This window comes from Nelumbo nucifera, chromosome 7 (assembly GCF_055504915.1).
Source record: "Nelumbo nucifera cultivar China Antique chromosome 7, China Antique-T2T, whole genome shotgun sequence".
Taxonomy (NCBI): domain Eukaryota; kingdom Viridiplantae; phylum Streptophyta; class Magnoliopsida; order Proteales; family Nelumbonaceae; genus Nelumbo; species Nelumbo nucifera.
The window spans coordinates 42212721-42230392 of NC_142655.1; the positions used below are offsets into that span (position 1 = coordinate 42212721).

General features: G+C 38.5%; 2 long non-coding RNA genes and 1 other non-coding gene across 3 annotated transcripts; 1 reads left to right on the forward strand and 2 right to left on the reverse strand.

The window, feature by feature from the left end:
• Window positions 1-312: 312 nt before the first annotated feature.
• Window positions 313-13006, reverse strand: LOC104590956 (uncharacterized). Its single transcript, XR_734192.3, has 3 exons — window positions 12592-13006; window positions 8972-9120; window positions 313-934 (listed from the first exon to the last, which is right to left on the reverse strand). It is a non-coding gene; the product is annotated as an uncharacterized LOC104590956 (long non-coding RNA).
• Window positions 13007-13279: 273 nt separating this feature from the next.
• LOC148790418 (uncharacterized) lies at window positions 13280-15989 on the forward strand. Its single transcript, XR_016078891.1, has 2 exons — window positions 13280-13828; window positions 15501-15989. It is a non-coding gene; the product is annotated as an uncharacterized LOC148790418 (long non-coding RNA).
• Window positions 15990-17206: 1217 nt separating this feature from the next.
• On the reverse strand, window positions 17207-17313 carry LOC148790419 (small nucleolar RNA R71). Its single transcript, XR_016078997.1, has one exon. It is a non-coding gene; the product is annotated as a small nucleolar RNA R71 (small nucleolar RNA).
• Between the last annotated feature and the right edge of the window lie 359 nt (window positions 17314-17672).

Below are 17672 nucleotides of genomic sequence, written 5' to 3' on the forward strand. Positions count from 1 at the left end.
ATTTTCTATCAAACCAAACACAGCCTAAAGGAGTAAATCACTTCAATTTTTTATTTTTTTGAAGTTTCCAATTCTGGGGGTTTCGTTTTACATCTTTTAATGCATCTAGTTCAATCCCTAGGATTCACGCTACGAACCTGGACTTATTTTTGGAACTTGATCCAAAGCCCCCTAGACCCTATGTAACCATACCTCTTCCCTTGATCCTTAATTCTAACCCTTAGATTCGAATTTATCGTAATTTTGACCATCATAACCAGCTAGGGAGATCGTAGAGAAAGCTAGAGAAGTTACACAACTGAAGTGAAGATCTAAACAAAAGCTAAGGAGAGAAGCTCCAGTATACTATTATAATGAATGTGGGACTGCTTATCCATCATAAAACTTTGCAATAAAACATCATACTAGTCAAAATAACAAGATAAAAATTAAAATGAAGGGAAAAGATAATATCAGTTGTTCAAACCCATACATGGCAAAAGCAAAAAGCAGTCCAAGCAAGGCAAACCTAAAAACTACCATTGCCATCCATCTTGGCATGGAAGTCTACCAACCACTGTTTCCGCAGCTTAGGACTCTTCGCAAGGAAGGACGTTGCAGTTCTATCATTGTCAATCAAGAAATCAAAGGCCGATCCAAGGAATGACTCATCAAAGCCTTCAGACTTCATTACTTCTTCATAAAGTACAGTAGTGTAGTCTTGGTAACGGGTGTTCTTCAGTGCCTCAGCCGCCTCAGCCACCTCTCCCACCTGCTTTGCTAGCTTGTCAATTTTCTTCCCAAGTTCATCTGTGAGGCATCTCCTCTTTTTGTAGTGTTTTGATGTGAAAACGTTAACTGCAGCTATAACTGCAACACCAGCTGCCATAACTGTTACAGCAGCAGCCACCATTTGATGATATACTTCTTCATCGAGTTTGTCATTCCCATCCATCTATAGTTTAGGATAACTTCAAATGAATTCTTACCAAAACAAATGTAAGCAATGAATTGAAAAATAAAGCACCATACAAATTAATCTTCATGAAGATCTGTGTAACACAAACAAACCCAATGAATGCAAATTAACTCCTGGCAGCTCAAGAGCTGGACAATTTTGGAGAAGCAAACAATCAAAAGAATTTTGGACAATTTTGGTCAGATCCAGCCACCTTTTCAAAGCAAGGCACCAAAATACAAAAAAATAATGCCAAAACAATCAATAAATGCAAAAAAAGAAGCAAAAAGTTAAAAAATAAAAATATTAAACATAACATTAATTAAAAATATAAACTTAAAATTTAAGATAAATGTTTTAAAAAAGCAATTCTCTAAAATTAAAATACATAAACATAACATCTAAAATGTATTCAAATGAAAATTTAAAATAATTTTTTTTTTGAAAAGATAAAGTAAATTTATTCAGACAGAAGAGGAGAACATTACAACAAAACCCAGGCCAAAAAGACTGCCTGAGCGCAAATCAGATTACAGACTCATCCAAGACTAAGAACAAAACAATTGAGCCAAATTCTGACGCTTAAACTCCTTGGTAACCGACACCCAAGAGATCAACTTGCTCACAGCTCTCTGCACTAACTCTTCAGGACTTTTAACTCTACTACAGAAAATTCTATTATTTCTCTCAACCCAAATGGACCACAAAACAGCAGCAGGAGTGGTCTTCCACGCTAATTTTTCTTTCTTGTTGAGGCCTTCAACTCTCCAACAGCACAGAAGATCCTTGACTGATCTCTGCATTACCCAGCTAATACCCAGAGCTTTCAAGAAATGTCCCCATACCATGGAGGAAGTCGGGCAGTGAATGCACAAGTGATCTGTAGTTTTTGAAAGAGAACCACACAAACCACAGGAGGGGTCCAGAATCTGAATGCCATGACTCTCTAGGTTTGCTCTAGTCAAACATTTATCAAGAGCTATTGTCCAGACAAGAAAGTTAGCCTTGGATGGGCTAATTGGATTCCAAGTTTGATCTGCAGGAAAATCCGACTAACCTGAATTGTTCAGCTTTAGGGCCAATGACTTAACAGAGAAACAGCCATCTTAATTCCATTTCCAGCTCCATTCATCCTCCAGATTCATATCTATCTTCTGATTTTGAAGTAGCCCCAACATCTCCACAGAAGAGGGAAAGAAGAGGGAACAAAGCATTAGAAAAGAAGAGGGAAAGTGTTATGGGCCCTGGCGTATGATCTCGTCATGGGTCGGTCCACGGGGAGAACCTCTAGTTTCCCCTTGCCCCTCCCTTTGCGTGCTGACCCTATCGTGGCGACCTAAGGGGTGATTTGTCCAAGAGATCACCCTAACTCTCATTTACTCTTCTCTTTGACTGAAATTTTGGATGCCTTTATTCAATAATAGTGGCTCCTTAAATAGGAGATTACAAGAGTCCTGCTCTTAGGGAGACTCCTTGCTGAATAGGGAGACCTCCAACTCTATCTTGATAAGATAAGACTGATAAGATAAGAAAAGTCTCTCTTAATCCTAATCTAATAAGATAAGCTAATCTCTCTTAATCCTAATCTAATAAGATAAGTCTCTCTTAATCCTAATCCAATAAGATAAGATAAGATAATCTACTAACTTAATAAGATAAGAATAACAAGATAGTCTAATCTAATCTGCTGAATGGATAAGACTGTTGTTGCCGAATTGGATAGGATGAGAACACCGGATCATTGCTGCTGCTGCTCCCAATACGCGTCCACATCATTACTCCCCTCTTGGACTACGAGCTTGTCCTCAAGCTCGAATTCAGGATGGGTGTCAGGAAACACCGTCAAAGGAATCCCGGATAGGTGGAATGACTTTGCCCTCCTGGATCGGGTTCCAATGAAGAGGGTTCATCCTCATCTTCCTCTTGTTTCACCAAGAGACAGAAAAGTCTCTTGCACTTGTGCCCTGCTGAGTAGAGTTCATCACAATTAAAACATTGTCTCCTCGCCCTGGAATTGTTGCTCGTCTGTGGCTTCCGTTCTTGGCTGGCTGCTGAATATGGAGCCATTCCGAGTGGTTCCAGGGATGCCCATGCTGATGGAGGCCGCCCCATACTGAAGGTTCCACGGCTGAGTTGTAGTTTGCGTTCGAAGGCACGAGCTATATTCATGGCTGTAACCAGGTTGGGGGGATTCTACATTTCCACGTCCACCCGCAGGGGTTCTGCTAACCCAGCGGTGAACATGTCTACCTGCTGGTCCGGTCGCACTAAAGATGCCCTTGCGAGGAGGATCTGGAACTGACGCTGGTATTCTGCCACCGTGCCGGTTTGTTTAAGGTTAATCAGCTCGCCTAAAAGGTTGCTTGTCAGTGGGGGCCCAAATCTAAGAAGGCAGTAGGACTTGAACTGGGTCCAACTGAGCCCAGGTTCTTCCTGTTCTAATCGATAGAACCAGAGTTGTGCTTCCTTTGTTAAGTGAAAGGCGGCTAGAATTACCTTATCCCGGTCATCTGTCTGTTGATTTCGAAAAAACTGCTCGCACCAGTACAGCCAGCCCAAGGGATCTCCATTGCCGTTGTACGACGGGAATTCTAACCTGCTGTACTTGGGGATGACTGCGGCCCCCTGGTTGCCGAACTGCTGTTCGCCGGAAGACTCTGGTAGATCTGGTCGGCGGCCGCTAGTGGCTGTCACCCCTTCTGTGTTCCTCTCTTTGCTAGAAAGGAATAACTCCATCAGACACCGTAGCTCCCTGACTTCGTCCTTGATTTCCCGTACTTCCGAGCTGGTCTCCATGAGTCGGTGCTCGAGTTCATGGACCCTGGACGGCAGCTGCTCCAGATCACCCATGACGCCTTGCTCTGATACCAAAATGTTATGGGCCCTGGTGTAGGATCTCGTCATGGGTCAATCCACGGGGAGAACCTCTAGTTTCCCCTTGCCCCTCCCTTTGCGTGCTGACCCTATCGTGGCGACCTAAGGGGTGATTTGTCCAAGAGATCACCCTAACTCTCCTTTACTCTTCTCTTTGACTGAAATTTTGGATGCCTTTATTCAATAATAGTGGCTCCTTAAATAGGAGATTACAAGAGTCCTGCTCTTAGGGAGACTCCTTCCTGAATAGGGAGACCTCCAACTCTATCTTGATAAGATAAGACTAATAAGATAAGATAAGTCTCTCTTAATCCTAATCTAATAAGATAAGATAATCTAATCTACTAACTTAATAAGATAAGAATAACAAGATAGTCTAATCTAATCTACTGAATGGATAAGACTGTTGCTACCAAATTGGATAGGATGAGAACACCGGATCATTGTTGCTGCTGCTCCCAATACGCGTCCACATCAGAAAGCATCTGCCAAAGGGCCCTCCAAACACCAGGGGTCCTTCCAGAACATTATTCTATCTCCTTTATCCACCTTAAGACTGATCCCTCCTAAGAGGGTAGGAAGATTCTTCATTATGCCTGTCCAAAGAGAGCTGCCCCAGCTTAGAGGGTCCCTCAATCTCCAATTACCCCATTCCACCCCATATTTAGTAGCTACTAGGTTTCTCCACCATGCATTCCTTTCAGAAGCAAATCTCCATAACCTTTTACTAAGAAGAGCTAAGTTAAATTTCTTCAGATTTATTACTCCCAGCTCCCCTTCTTCCTTACACACTTGATCCCACTTGACAAGGTGAATTTTTTTTCCATCTTCCCAACCCCTCCATAAAAAATTCCTCTGTAATTGCTCCAATCTTTTTTCTATTTTGTTTAGGATAGGGAAAAGGGAGAGAAAGTAGGTAGGTTAAAGAGGGTGCTCTTGATCAAAGTCACTCTTCCCCTAAATGACAGATTTTTCCTTCCAAGATGCCAATTTTTTCTCCATTCTCTCAATAACTAGGACCCAAACCGAAGAGGAAAACCATTTTTCCCCAAGAGGCAGCCCCAAATACTTCACCGAGAGGAACCCAACCTGGAAAGCCATCACCTCTGCACGTTCCTCTAAGTTTGAGACATGGCCCACTGGGATAATCTGACTTTTCTTCATGTTAACCTTCAGCCCAGACACCACTTCAAACCAGCTAAGAATTCCAAGTATATTCCAACTGATTCGGAGAGGCATCAACAAAACATAAGGTACCATCTACAAATTGGAGGATGTTGACCTTTTCCCTTTCAAGAGAGATTGCAAAGCCTTCCCAACAACCAGATGTTGCGGCCTTCTTGCTAAAGAGGGTGAGGATTTCCATGACACAAATGAACAGCAAGGGAGAGAGGGGATCACCCTATCTCAAGCCTCTGGAACTGCCAAAAAACCTTGCAGATTACCTACTTATTAGGACTGAAAATTTAGGGGACTTGATGCAAACTTTGATCCAGTTTCTCTAATGCTGCCCAAAATTCATTCTTTCCAACACAAAATCCTAGCATCTCCAATTAACATGGTCATAGGCTTTCTCAATATCAAGTTTACAGATCAAACCCGGAGTTCCCACTCTTCTAGAGTCAATAAGTTCATTAGCAATGAGAACTGAATCTAACATCTGCCTCCCCAGGACAAAGGCACTTTTATTATTAGCAATTACATTGTCTTTCAACCAACACTTTAGCCAGGATTTTATAGAAGTTGTGTAAAAGGCTAATTGGCCTAAAATCCTTGAAATTCACGGCCCCGTCAACTTTTGGAATAAGGGTAATAAATGTGGCATTTAAGCTTCTTTGAATAGAAGCATTTGAGTGAAACACCTAGAAAACATTCATCAAATCTTGTTTCACAAAGTCCCGGCATTTTAAACAGAAAAGGTTTGTTAGACCATCCAGTCCTACACATTTATCACCAATTCACCATCCATCTTGTTGATTGTTGCCCTAACTTCCTCCTCTGTGAAGGGTCTCTCAAGCAAGAGTTTTTGTTCTTCATTTAACTGCTTGAAAGGCAGATCCATAGGGAGGGGTCTATGAGTCCAACTCTCCGTGTAGAGATTTTTATAAAAAGAGGTTGCTATTGACTTAATTTCTACAGTTGATTCCCCAATTCTACCTTCTCACTCTAGCTTATTTATTAAGGAGGCTCTAGATTGGGCATTTGCCATTTTGTGTAAGAAGTGTGTGTTTTTGTCACCCTCCTTTAACCAAGTGACCTTAGCTCTTTGTCTCCATTTAATTTCTTCCTTTACAACCAATTTGTCAAAGTTGATTTTTGCTTGGGATCTTTTCAGCCTCACTTCTTCTGATAAGGGACCCACCTCCTCTGCTTTATCAATTTCTTCAACAAAGCTCAATAATGCTTTCCTTTCAAAATCCGAGTTCAAGCTACTCTCTAATTTCCAAATTTTTAGCTTTTCTTTGAGCACCTAGTTTTTTTGCCAAATAAAGGAATTTGAACCCTCCACCTGAAGCTCACTCCACACAGACTTCATTAAAGGAATAAGGTTGTCTACACAAAGATTGCCTGTACCATAGCCTTACTTTTTATCCTTGAAGGGGTCTTTATTGATCCATCTAAAGCAGATAGCAGAATTTGGACACTCACTCCCTCGGGCTCTTATACTTGTGCCTCCTTTTTCAAAGCACTATTACCCTCTCATCCCGCTGGCCTTTCTTTTCCTGTTAAAGAAGTGTGATGTCGACCTATACCTCCTAAGGTTGGGAGTTTTTGTTGGGAAGCCTTCCTGGGAAGAGTTAACATAGGGGATCTACTCCAAAGGAAAAGACCCAACAGCTGTTTGTCTCCTCATTGGTGTGTTCTCTGTAAGTCTGACGGTGAGTCCGGATATCACTTGCTAATTTCTTGTCGGTTTGTTAAAGCTACTTGGGTATGGTTTACTTCTTTGTTTGGATGCAGGTGGACCCCCCCCTCTGAATGTTCGAAGCTTGTTTTCTTCCATGCCTAATTGGCCAACTAAAAGGGCTAAAATTATGTGGAGGTGTGGTAGAGCTGCAGTATGTTGGACAGTGTGGGAGGAGAGGAACTCAAGGATCTTCTCAAGTAAAGAGAGAGGTATGGAAGAAATTATAGAGAGCATTCACATTAGAATGACACAAGGTTGAGAACACTGGAGCTGTTCAAAGTGTTTTCAGTTGATGAGTTGTTAAGGAATTGGAAGGAGATTGCAGATTCATGCCTACGTAGAAAATTATCAAAAGCTTGCTGGAGTCCTCCACCTATTGGATTCACCAAACTGAATTTTGATGGTAGCAGCATAGGCAACCCAGGGCCTTCTGTAATTAGAGGTGTGATAAGGGATGGAACAGGGAATGTGTTAGCCATGTACTCTGGGCTGATTGGGATGGGAGATTCATTGAGGGCTGAGATTCTTGGAGCTATTAAAGGAATTCAAAGGGTCAAGGAAATGAAGATCAAAAAGGTGGTTATAGAAGGTGATTCTGCAATGGTGGTGAAATGGCTAACAGAGGACAGTGCTATGATGTGGAAATACAGCAATGAAAAGAGGAAATATAAATGGTTAACTAGGGACATGGAAATTCAATGTAATTGGATAAAGAGAAGTGCAAATGCATTGGCTGATGGTCTAGCTAGGCAAGGGGTAAATAGAGACACATAATTCTGGGCTGTTTTGTAACCACTACAAGATCAGAAAGTTCTTGGGTAACTGGAGTTAAGACCTTTTAGCTCCATCCCGTTGTAATCTTGTTTTTATCATTAATAAAATTTCATTGTTACTGATCAAAAAAAAAAAAGGAATAAGGTTGTCTTCCTCAAACCATGCATTTTCAAATTTAAATGGAGCTCTGATTTTCTCTCAGTAACCATAGATAAGCTGAATAGGGCTGTGATCAGAAACTTGTCTAGGGAGGGAAATCTACCTAAAATCAAGGAGATTTCATCCCAATTTGAAGATATCAGATCTGTCCAGTCTCATAAGGGTAGGGTTTTCTTGATTATTGGTCTAGGTAAAACTGTTACCCTGTAGAGGAATATCCATCAATTCCATATTATTAATGAATCAACAAATAACCTCATCGAACTAGTTCTTCCACTCCTTGTATTTTTTTCTTCAACAGACAAGAGTCACATTGAAATCACTACCTATGACCCAAGGATAGGTCAGGGAGCCCATCATATCTGCCAAATCCTCCCAGAAATCAGCCCGGAGACTTGAAGTCGTTGGTCCATAAACATTTGTCACTTGACAAATATTCCCATCAGGAAGTTTCAGAACATAAAAAACATATTCAAGCATGTAGAACCCCCCCCCCCATTCTCTTTTTTATTCCTCAATTGCATTACTTCAAATAGCTAATGTGATTTGAAGTGTGCACAGCAAAGCATGCCTTCTGAAAGTGTTGCGCCTGGGGCCTAGGTGAGGCGTGCCTTTTATATCAATGGATGCAACATTACTTAACTGACCAAATCATGCCCAAGTAAACAGTTTCAGCCCATATATTGCCACCACCAAGTAAATATTTAACTATGGGCATATCTGGTATCATTGTGTTGCATGACCATTTCTCTGCCATGTTGGTGCCACATTGGCAATTAGACTTTACCAAACCATAATCTTGATTGCTTGGGCTGATCAAGTACAAACGTTTTGTACTGCCTCTTACCTAGGGTTATGTGAAACTCACTGTCAAATGAAACATAATTTAGACATTTCCTGCTCAGTAGGATGTTGTGTTGGTGTTTTCTCCTATGTAACATCTAATGGTGCTTATGTGTAACAAAAAGCAATAAACAAATATTACATTGCACCTTGTGCCAACCCTTTTTTTTATTTCCAATGAACAAATCAAGAAAAAACACAACACCACAATGCCAAACATCCACTATATAAATACACCTACAACTTCTAGCAAACTTTCTAGGTGGAAACAAGGTGAGATCCCAAGTGTGGTTACTACCAAGTGCATAAATTTCCCCATCAATATTTGTTCCCAACCAAGATATGCAAGCGTCTCTTGAATGGAATTAGTGATGGGTATAACAATGAAAGAAACTAGTGATAATAAGATGGGGAAAGATAATCTAAAGAAAGCAAATGAGGTATGGAATGTGCAATACAAGAACACTTGCCCTTACATAAAGCAACTAGAAGGTCTATATTTGATGAAGGTACAGGATCCCTTGATGGAGATGAACTTGGTGGATCCAAAGTAGATGTAAAGCCTTCCCACATGTATACACTCTTTCAATGGATGGTTGCACAGTAGAGAGCAAAGTGGATGCACCTGGAACAATAAAATCAAATGGAAATGCTAAAGGTATTTTAAGAAAATCCGAATACCCAGAAGTATCGAAAAAAATGGGGTTGACTCAAAAGAATATAACATGACAAATAAATGATTTATTCAATGTGGGATTATAAATTTGTACCCTTTTGGGGTCCTAGAATATCCAAGAAAAACACTTATGGCACAAGGGTCCAACTTATCACAACAAGGATCAAGACTTGAACAAAACATATGCAGCCAAAAATAGAAAAAGGAGACAATGAGGGAAATAACTAGGAAAAATAGAGACTAACCACCAAGAACAATGAAAGATATGCAGTTAATGAGATAACAAGGTGAAAAAATTGCATCACACCAATAACTTGGGAACTAACATCTGGGTTAACAGAGAGCAAGCAACATCAAGCAAGTGGCAATACTGCCTCTGTACAATACCATTCTGTTATGGTGCACAAGTACATGAGGTATGATGAATAATACCATGCTGGATAAAACAAGCCCCAAACAAACCAAGAAAGTAGTCACAGCCATTGCCAAAAGGAGATAATTTAATAGACACACCAAATTGATTATGAATTTTAGCAGAAATGAATGTAAAATAGAGAATAATTCAGAAAGCTCTTTCACTAAACAAATTGAAATCAGTCTCGAATAATCAAGGTTAAATAGTATCTAAACCTATCATATGAAATAATAGGTCTTGGGTCCCAAACATCAAAAAGGACTTGACACCCTACTCTCTATTCGGGGAGCAAAGGACACCCTATAGTGTCTGCTCAACCGACATGACACACTCTAAAACAAAAGTGATTGCAAAGAAGGAACCAAATGCTTCAAGGTTTGAAGTGATGAATAACCAGGCTAACAATGCTATTAATGAAGAGTAAGGCAAGAACTGAAGGCCATTTGTGTGCCATCCCCGTCCATGTAGTACAACCGTCCAGGTTTAGGTCCTCTACCAATGCTGTCAATGAATTGGGCAGGTCCAACAAATCCAAACCCATGGTTTGCAATTCGTATTAATGGGCACTTTGCTATGCAAAGATGGTGAAATTTCAGGGATATTTCACTAAGATATTTTGAAAGCCTAAAATGTGAAGGAAATTTTCTAAAATCATGAAGTTGGTTGGTAAATCCTCAAGGAACCACTAGAAGAACTATAATTGCACATTTTAAGTCTAAAATAACCATACAAAACAAATTTATGAATCAAATAGAGAAGATTAAAAGGCTTAAATGTGTAACTATACTTCTTCTATAACTGAAAATAATTATGCATTTTTAACTAAGTTACCATATGCTAATACCCTAAAAAATACTTATTTCTCTCATGATAGTTGTTGTAAATATTGTCACAATATGATGTCCAAATATGTCAATTTAACAAACAAGTAGGTTTGTTGTCAAAGTTAAAAGTATATCTATCAATTAGAATCAAATATTGTCAAGTTAGATCCAATTGTCCCAATTATAAACCCTATAAGGTCTAGTTTGGAATTGGTTCTTCACATTTACTCAAGTCAAGACCGAGTCTACAGTGACCTAAATCAAACCTGACCCATTGACAACATTAATCATCTTCCTCCATCTTAAGATTCTGAAAAGCATAACAAAAGAAGGTAATTAAGCAATGAAGGAATTTGGTTAATTTAATAGACATTAAGGGGGTGTTCTGTAGTGTGATTGAGAAATTGGGTGGCACCATGCCACAGAAGGACAGGTGTTCTGCACCGTGGATAAAAATGAGTAGCCTGAACCACACCACACCAACATAGGCATTCTACAAGGTATGGTGTTGTTCAGGCCACACCGTGTGTTTTGACTCCATGCATCTCATATACACCATTTAAGATGATCTAAGTTGTTGATCAAGAGTAATATACTTTTTGATATTTTCAACAAAATTAATAATTCAAACAAAAAATGCAATTTAACCATGACTAATTTGAATTAATATTAATTATCTATAAGAAAATTGATAAAAATTATAGGGTGAATTCAAAAAATTAAAAGTGACAAAAATATAAAAACACATATATAAGAGAACTAATATTAATTACAAATAATTAATAAAAATTAATATGGAATTATTGAAATTAGTAAAAACATAAACTAAAGTCTCACTTTTAATAGCAAGTAATAACAATTATAATGGTAAGATAAATATTAGTATTTAGATAATAGGACAAATAATTAATAAAAAATATTGTATGAATTAATAATAATAATAAAATGAAATTAATTAACTATGATTTAAAACACATCTAATTACATGCGAAGCATGGGATAGCTAATTGAGTATAGTCCCCTGTGGCGTGGTTACAACCACGAGAAAATGCTGTGGTCAAAACCCACGAGATAGTGGGTTTCGGTCCGCACCAAACCATAACTGAATAACTGAATGTAGTGTGGGATGGTTCGAAACCCACTATCTCGTGGTTCTACCACACTACCAAATGCCACCTAAGTTGAGGAGAAATTTAGGAGATTATAATACAAATAATAAAGACAAGGATAAGGTACGAGACATACTACCAATACCAGACACTGATGTTTTAATGCCATCAGAAAGGGTAACAAACTGAGATGTCGATGAATGAGCAAGACAAAATGGGTCCAATGAGCAAGACAATTGACTCTCTTCTCTTCACGACTGAACAAGAAGAGAAGACATCAGCTCAAGCTATGAAGGACAAAATGGGTCCAATGAGCAAGACAATTGGAAATGAAAATGGTATGCTGGAACGTTAGAGGGGCTGGCCGTCCTCATCCCAGGTCCAGGAAATTATGAGAAGCTATAGGCCTGGGATCTGTTTCCTGAGAGAGACAGAGTCAACCTTAGTAGTTCTAGTAGTACTATCCTATTGGATTTTTGGGGGATTTGTGGATTTTGTGGGATGACTAGCCAATGTAATGTCAATATAATTTTATCTAATGAAAGGCTAGTTCATGCTTTTATCATTGGCCTCTCTACTAATCAGTCTTGGTTTAATACTTTTGTTTGCACCCCTCCTAATAAACAAGATCAAATTATTGTGTATAATTGTATCAAAGAGATTTCTGATAACACTAATGGGGCGTGGTGCCTCGTGGTTAACTTTAACACATTCAGAAATAGTGCAAACAAATGTGGTGAGAAGGTGGTGCTCCTGAATGCATAACTAAAGCTCCAAACCTAACGCGAATGAGAACAATAATATCCGATTAGCTACATCCATTAAACCAATTCAAAGGTTCAGATCCTTCAGCCCCATTAAAATAGAACCCGAGTAACACTTGACTAAACATTAAACAAAAAAGGACATGGAATAGAGATAGGGAGAAGAACATATAAAAAACGCTAATGCTGAACATGAGAAATCATTCCAAGAACAGGTAAAACCGACTAACATGATAGCATCCAAATATCGTTTAGTCAATAAACGCTATGTAAGAAAATGAAACTAGGAGAAGACACCCGAAACTGACCAGGTGCACTATGATGGCCTTTTTAATCAAGGATGCCGTTTACACAAGAAGCCTGGATAAGTCGCGATTAATGGAGCTGAATCTCACTCCAGAATGTAGCATTCAGCGGTGCGTCGAAGCAAATGCTTCACCTAGAATCCCGGATTGGGTTTAGGAACTTAACATTAAGTTGAAATGGCGAAATTCTATATTGAATGCAGTATTATACGACAACGACTTTTGATGTTCAACCGAGAGACGAACGGAGGGTGCGGCAATGCTCTGCTCAGTTTCAACGACGGGGCGGAAGAGAGGTGAAGGAGAGAGGAAAAAGAAAGGGGAAAAAAGGAGAAAAAGAACGAGGAAAGGGGAAGAAAGATCGAAAGGGATAGATTCGAAGGAGATCCCAAATTCTCCGGTTCGGTCACCTCGCTCTTCCCAAAATCAAAACCAGGGATAATAAATTGATAACGAAAAATCAAAAAACCGAATTGAACCGACGAGATCGAACTGAAAATTCCGGTTAACCGAATCGATCGGTTCGGTAATCAAAGTTATCGGTTTCGGTTAACCGTGGTTAATGGAATCAACCGATACATATCTATATCTATATTTATATATATATCTATATCTATACTGAATAAAAAAGAGCAAATAGTTCTATTTTCTAGACTTTTCTTAGACCTTACTACCCTTATTTGTCTAACTGCTTAGTTAGCAAGTGAAGGGAAAATTGGTAACTTTACGATTATCACTGTAGGTGTTTCTCTCTCAGATCCTCTCTCCCACTTCTTTTCTCCTTTAGACCCTCATCCATTTGGTTTCTCTCTCAGAACCGAGAAAGAAGACACTATCTCCCATTACTTTCGAATCTTTTTGTAAGTTTTTCTCCCTCAGACCCTCACCCATTCGGTTAAGAATACCCTATCTCCCATGAAGTATCCCACTATCCTCACCCATTTGGTTTCTCTCTCAGAAACGAGAAAGAATACCCTATTTCCCATGTCCTCATACTCTGTTTCATTTGAAAAAGAACTCTCCCACGAAGTCTCCCACCATTTCTCTCACAATTGGGGATTACAGTTATTTGGAAATGTATTTAAATGGAGTTTGTACTTCTTTTGGAGTACGCACAAATTCAATAGAGCAACCGGAGGATTCATTTGTGAAAGGGGAAAGCAACGGAGAAGTGAATATTCGACTAGGAGAACAACTGAAGGAGAGGAACTCGACGAAAGCAACTGAGGAATTTCTAAAGGTAATGTTTAATATTGAAGTCCTTATTTTTCATTATTGTTGTTGGTTCATGTAATTACAGCATTTACATTTATCAAGCAAATTAAAATTGTCTTGGTTCTAAGTCCTGATTTTTTATTATTGTCGTTGGTTCATTTTCAAGCAAATTGAAAATGGCAGGCTCCATTTTCTATTTGCCTAACCGCTGAGTAAGCAAATTGAGAAATCAGGTTCCATTTTCTATTTAATGTATTGTAATGTATTTTAAATGTTACAGCATTTAGATTAATTTTTTTTTAAGGCTTAAATCATATTTCATTCATTCAATTTCCAATGGGTTGAAAAATACTGGTTTTAACCCATTGAAAATTGAAGTTATGTGATTTGATTCATTTTATAAGCAGGTTTGAATCAACGTCTAAATTCACAACTTCAAGCAATCTGATGTACAACTTATATTGTCACCCATTTGCTTGAAATCAGTATTGCTCTTATCAAATATTTTTGCTTTTGATTTTGAGCTAATCATTGTATTTTTTTGTTATTTTTGTTATTTTTTTTTTATGTTTCAACCCATCGGAAATTGAAGTTATGTTATTTGATTCATTTTATATGTTGGTTAGAAACCAACATCTAAATTCACAAATTAAACCCATCTGATGTAGAAATTATATTGTCACCCATTTGCTTGAAATCAGGTCTGCTCTTGTCAAGTTTTATTGCTTTTGATTTTGATGTAATCATTTTGTTTTTTTATGCTTTTTGCTATTTTTTTTTCCAGAATGATCTTGAAGTATACCATTTTGTTTCCTCTCTATTGTTTGTTGTTATATATTGCTTCTTTTCTTTCAACCATAATGAAATTACAGTTAATGTATTAGTTTATTTTTGATATTTCACTTAGAAAATAGATGACAACACGAGATGAGGATTTCCTTCAAAAATGTACTTAGCGAGTTGTGCTCCAAATTGCGCATGTCAATTCCCATATTCTTTGTTGAAGAAGTTGGGAAGGATTTCAAGGCCTCCGTTATTAATTGGAACCGACAATTGGAAAATCTATGGAAGGGAATGTATTTCTAAAATGGAAACGGAACAAGATGCAGCTAGGAAGGCGGTTAAAAAAATAGTAGAATACTTCAAAATGAAAATAGAGGACATGAATTATGAAGACTTACAGTTCTATATGCATAAATGCTCAAAATTGAAAATGTACATTGATGATTTGAAAATGGAGCTACTAAAACTAAAAAATAGCCTTAATGACAACGGAGTTGTGAGAAATGAAGGTACTAATGATGAAAAACCAGAAGAAGACGATGAATATGTTGTAAGGGGAATATAGTTTATCTTGTGTTTAGTTTATGAATGATGTTAGAGTGAATCGTAGTAAGAGTGCTTGTTTTAAGTTTATGTTCTCTCAACACAATGTGCTTGGGCATTATATTAAAACTGTATTATGCAGCGTAAGGTACAATTCAGCTTATAGTTGAGCCCATAATTTATATTTCTTAGAACCCCTTTGCTTAGCTAAATAACTATTTGGAAGAGATTGATAGTTGATAATTGGTATTAGTACATATGATACTCATACATTTTGATGTGTGCGCATGCTACACATTATTTTTATTGCTTTATACATGGTTTTGATGATGATTCTTAAAGGTTTTTATCCTAATTGAACTGAATTTCAGGAAATTGGGAATTTGGGACAATTTAGAGTTAAGAGAACATAATACATAGTGATATGGCGGCAAGGGGAGGACTTTGGCCCACCAAAGAGAGAGGCCCAACCGCAGCCCTATGGGAGGCTCCAAAAGGCGACTAACTTTAGCAGAGTTCGAAGAGGATTAGGACTCTCAACCAAAAGCTGCAAGAAAGAGTATAAAAGAAAAAGAGAAAATTAGGGTTCGACCCTTTGACACAAGAACGAAGAGGAAAGTGCTAGGAGAAGGATCACAAAGCTATTCAAGGAGAATTGAAGAAGAGATCGAAGATTGATGCAAAAATTTTAAGTTGTCTTCTTCTTTGATTTTGCGAATTCGATAACCTAGATTCAATTAGGGTTTTTCTTTGTTGAATATTTCTTTCTTTTTATCATGCGAACCATGATGGATGTTAATTCAGATTTGTAATTAATCTTTTAAGTTGATCCTATTGATAGTGATTCAGTCTTGGGATTTCTTGATAAGGGTTTTCCATTATAAGAGTAATTTTGGCCGAACTGCTCTTATTTCTTGGATTACTTAAATTGCTTGAGAAAGGGTTTAGGTAATCAGATCAACTGATCAAGAAAATGGATTGAATGTATCTTAGAGATAATGTGCATGATTCGTTTGGCATGCATTTAGCAAGAATTGATTTTCTTCAAATTCCTTGTTTTTAATGCATCTATAGCGATTAAATTCTTGATAGAGATATAGGAGTTATTGCTCATAGATAGATTGGTATGTGCAAAAAAGAGGCTGCCCATACAATTAAGAAATAGCCAACCCATGCCTGAAATCAACTTCGGTTGGATAGCTTAATGGTATAATTGCTGAATCGGTTATGCTAGTATTTTCATGAAGCATTTTCTCTAATTCTTTAAGGTGGTTTGATCCGAGAATACCTAGGATAGTTTTCTAATTAGGAGATAAGTTTTTAATTTCTAGATTGTCAGATAACATAAGGCAGGTTTAGTACTAGTAGTTGTTGAATTAATCCCCATGGGAACGATACTCTACTCATCAATATATTACTTGATCGGCTAGTGCACTTGCTAGTGTAATCTAAACGCACCAATTTTTTGGCGCCGTTGTCGGGGATTATCACAACAATATTAGGAACCGCCTACTGTTGTTAATTTGATTTTGTATAATATGTTCATGATATGTGTGTATTAGTATCTTTTCGACTTTGACTTGTACAGTATATGACACGTAGAAGTGAAAAGGAGAGCATCATCTACGACCCAGAGATTGAACGAACTCTCTACCATCGCCTTAGAGCTTCGAAGCAAGGGAAAGTTGAAAGTACAAAGATGGCCGAGCAAAGGACAATGGTGGACTATGCCAAGCCAACCTTCATCGGGGCAGCCTCGAGCATTGTGAGACCAGCAATAGCTGCTAATAACTTAGAGATCAAACTAGCAATCATTCAGATGATCCAGAACACTATTCAGTTCTGCGGCTTCGCTAATGAAGATCTGAACACTCGCATCGCCAACTTCTTGGAGATATGTGACACATTCAAGCACAACGGAGTTAGTGATGATGCTGTGAGGTTCAGATTATTTCCGTTCTCATTGAAGGACAAGGCTAAGACTTGGTTGAACTCTCTACCAGCTGGATCGATCTCTACTTGGGATAGAATGGCCAGTCGCTTCCTGTCCAAGTATTTCCCTTCGTCTAAGACTGCAAAGATGCGGAATGATATCACCACTTTCTCTCAGCAGGACGGGGAATCATTATATGAATCATGGGAGTGCTACAAGGAATTACTGAGGAAGGTCCCTCATTATGGACTTCCCGTATGGCTCCAAGTTCAGACATTCTGCAACGAATTGACTGAAGAAAACAAGGGATTGACATTATATAACACTATCTACACAAATCAACGCCCTCAGCAAGAAGATCGATGAAATGCAGTTGGCAACCATGCATGTTCAAGCCGTAGCCTGTGAATGGTGTGGGGGAGGTCATATCAACACCGAATGCCAAGATGGAAATCGGTTCATGCAGTCCCCTGAGCAACTAGATTTCGTAGAGAATCTTCAAAGGTAGCAAGGCAATTACTACCCTCGTACCTTTAACCGCGGATGGAGGAATCACCCCAATTTGTCTTGGTCAAATAAAAATATGATGAAACCCCTCTATCAAAACTTT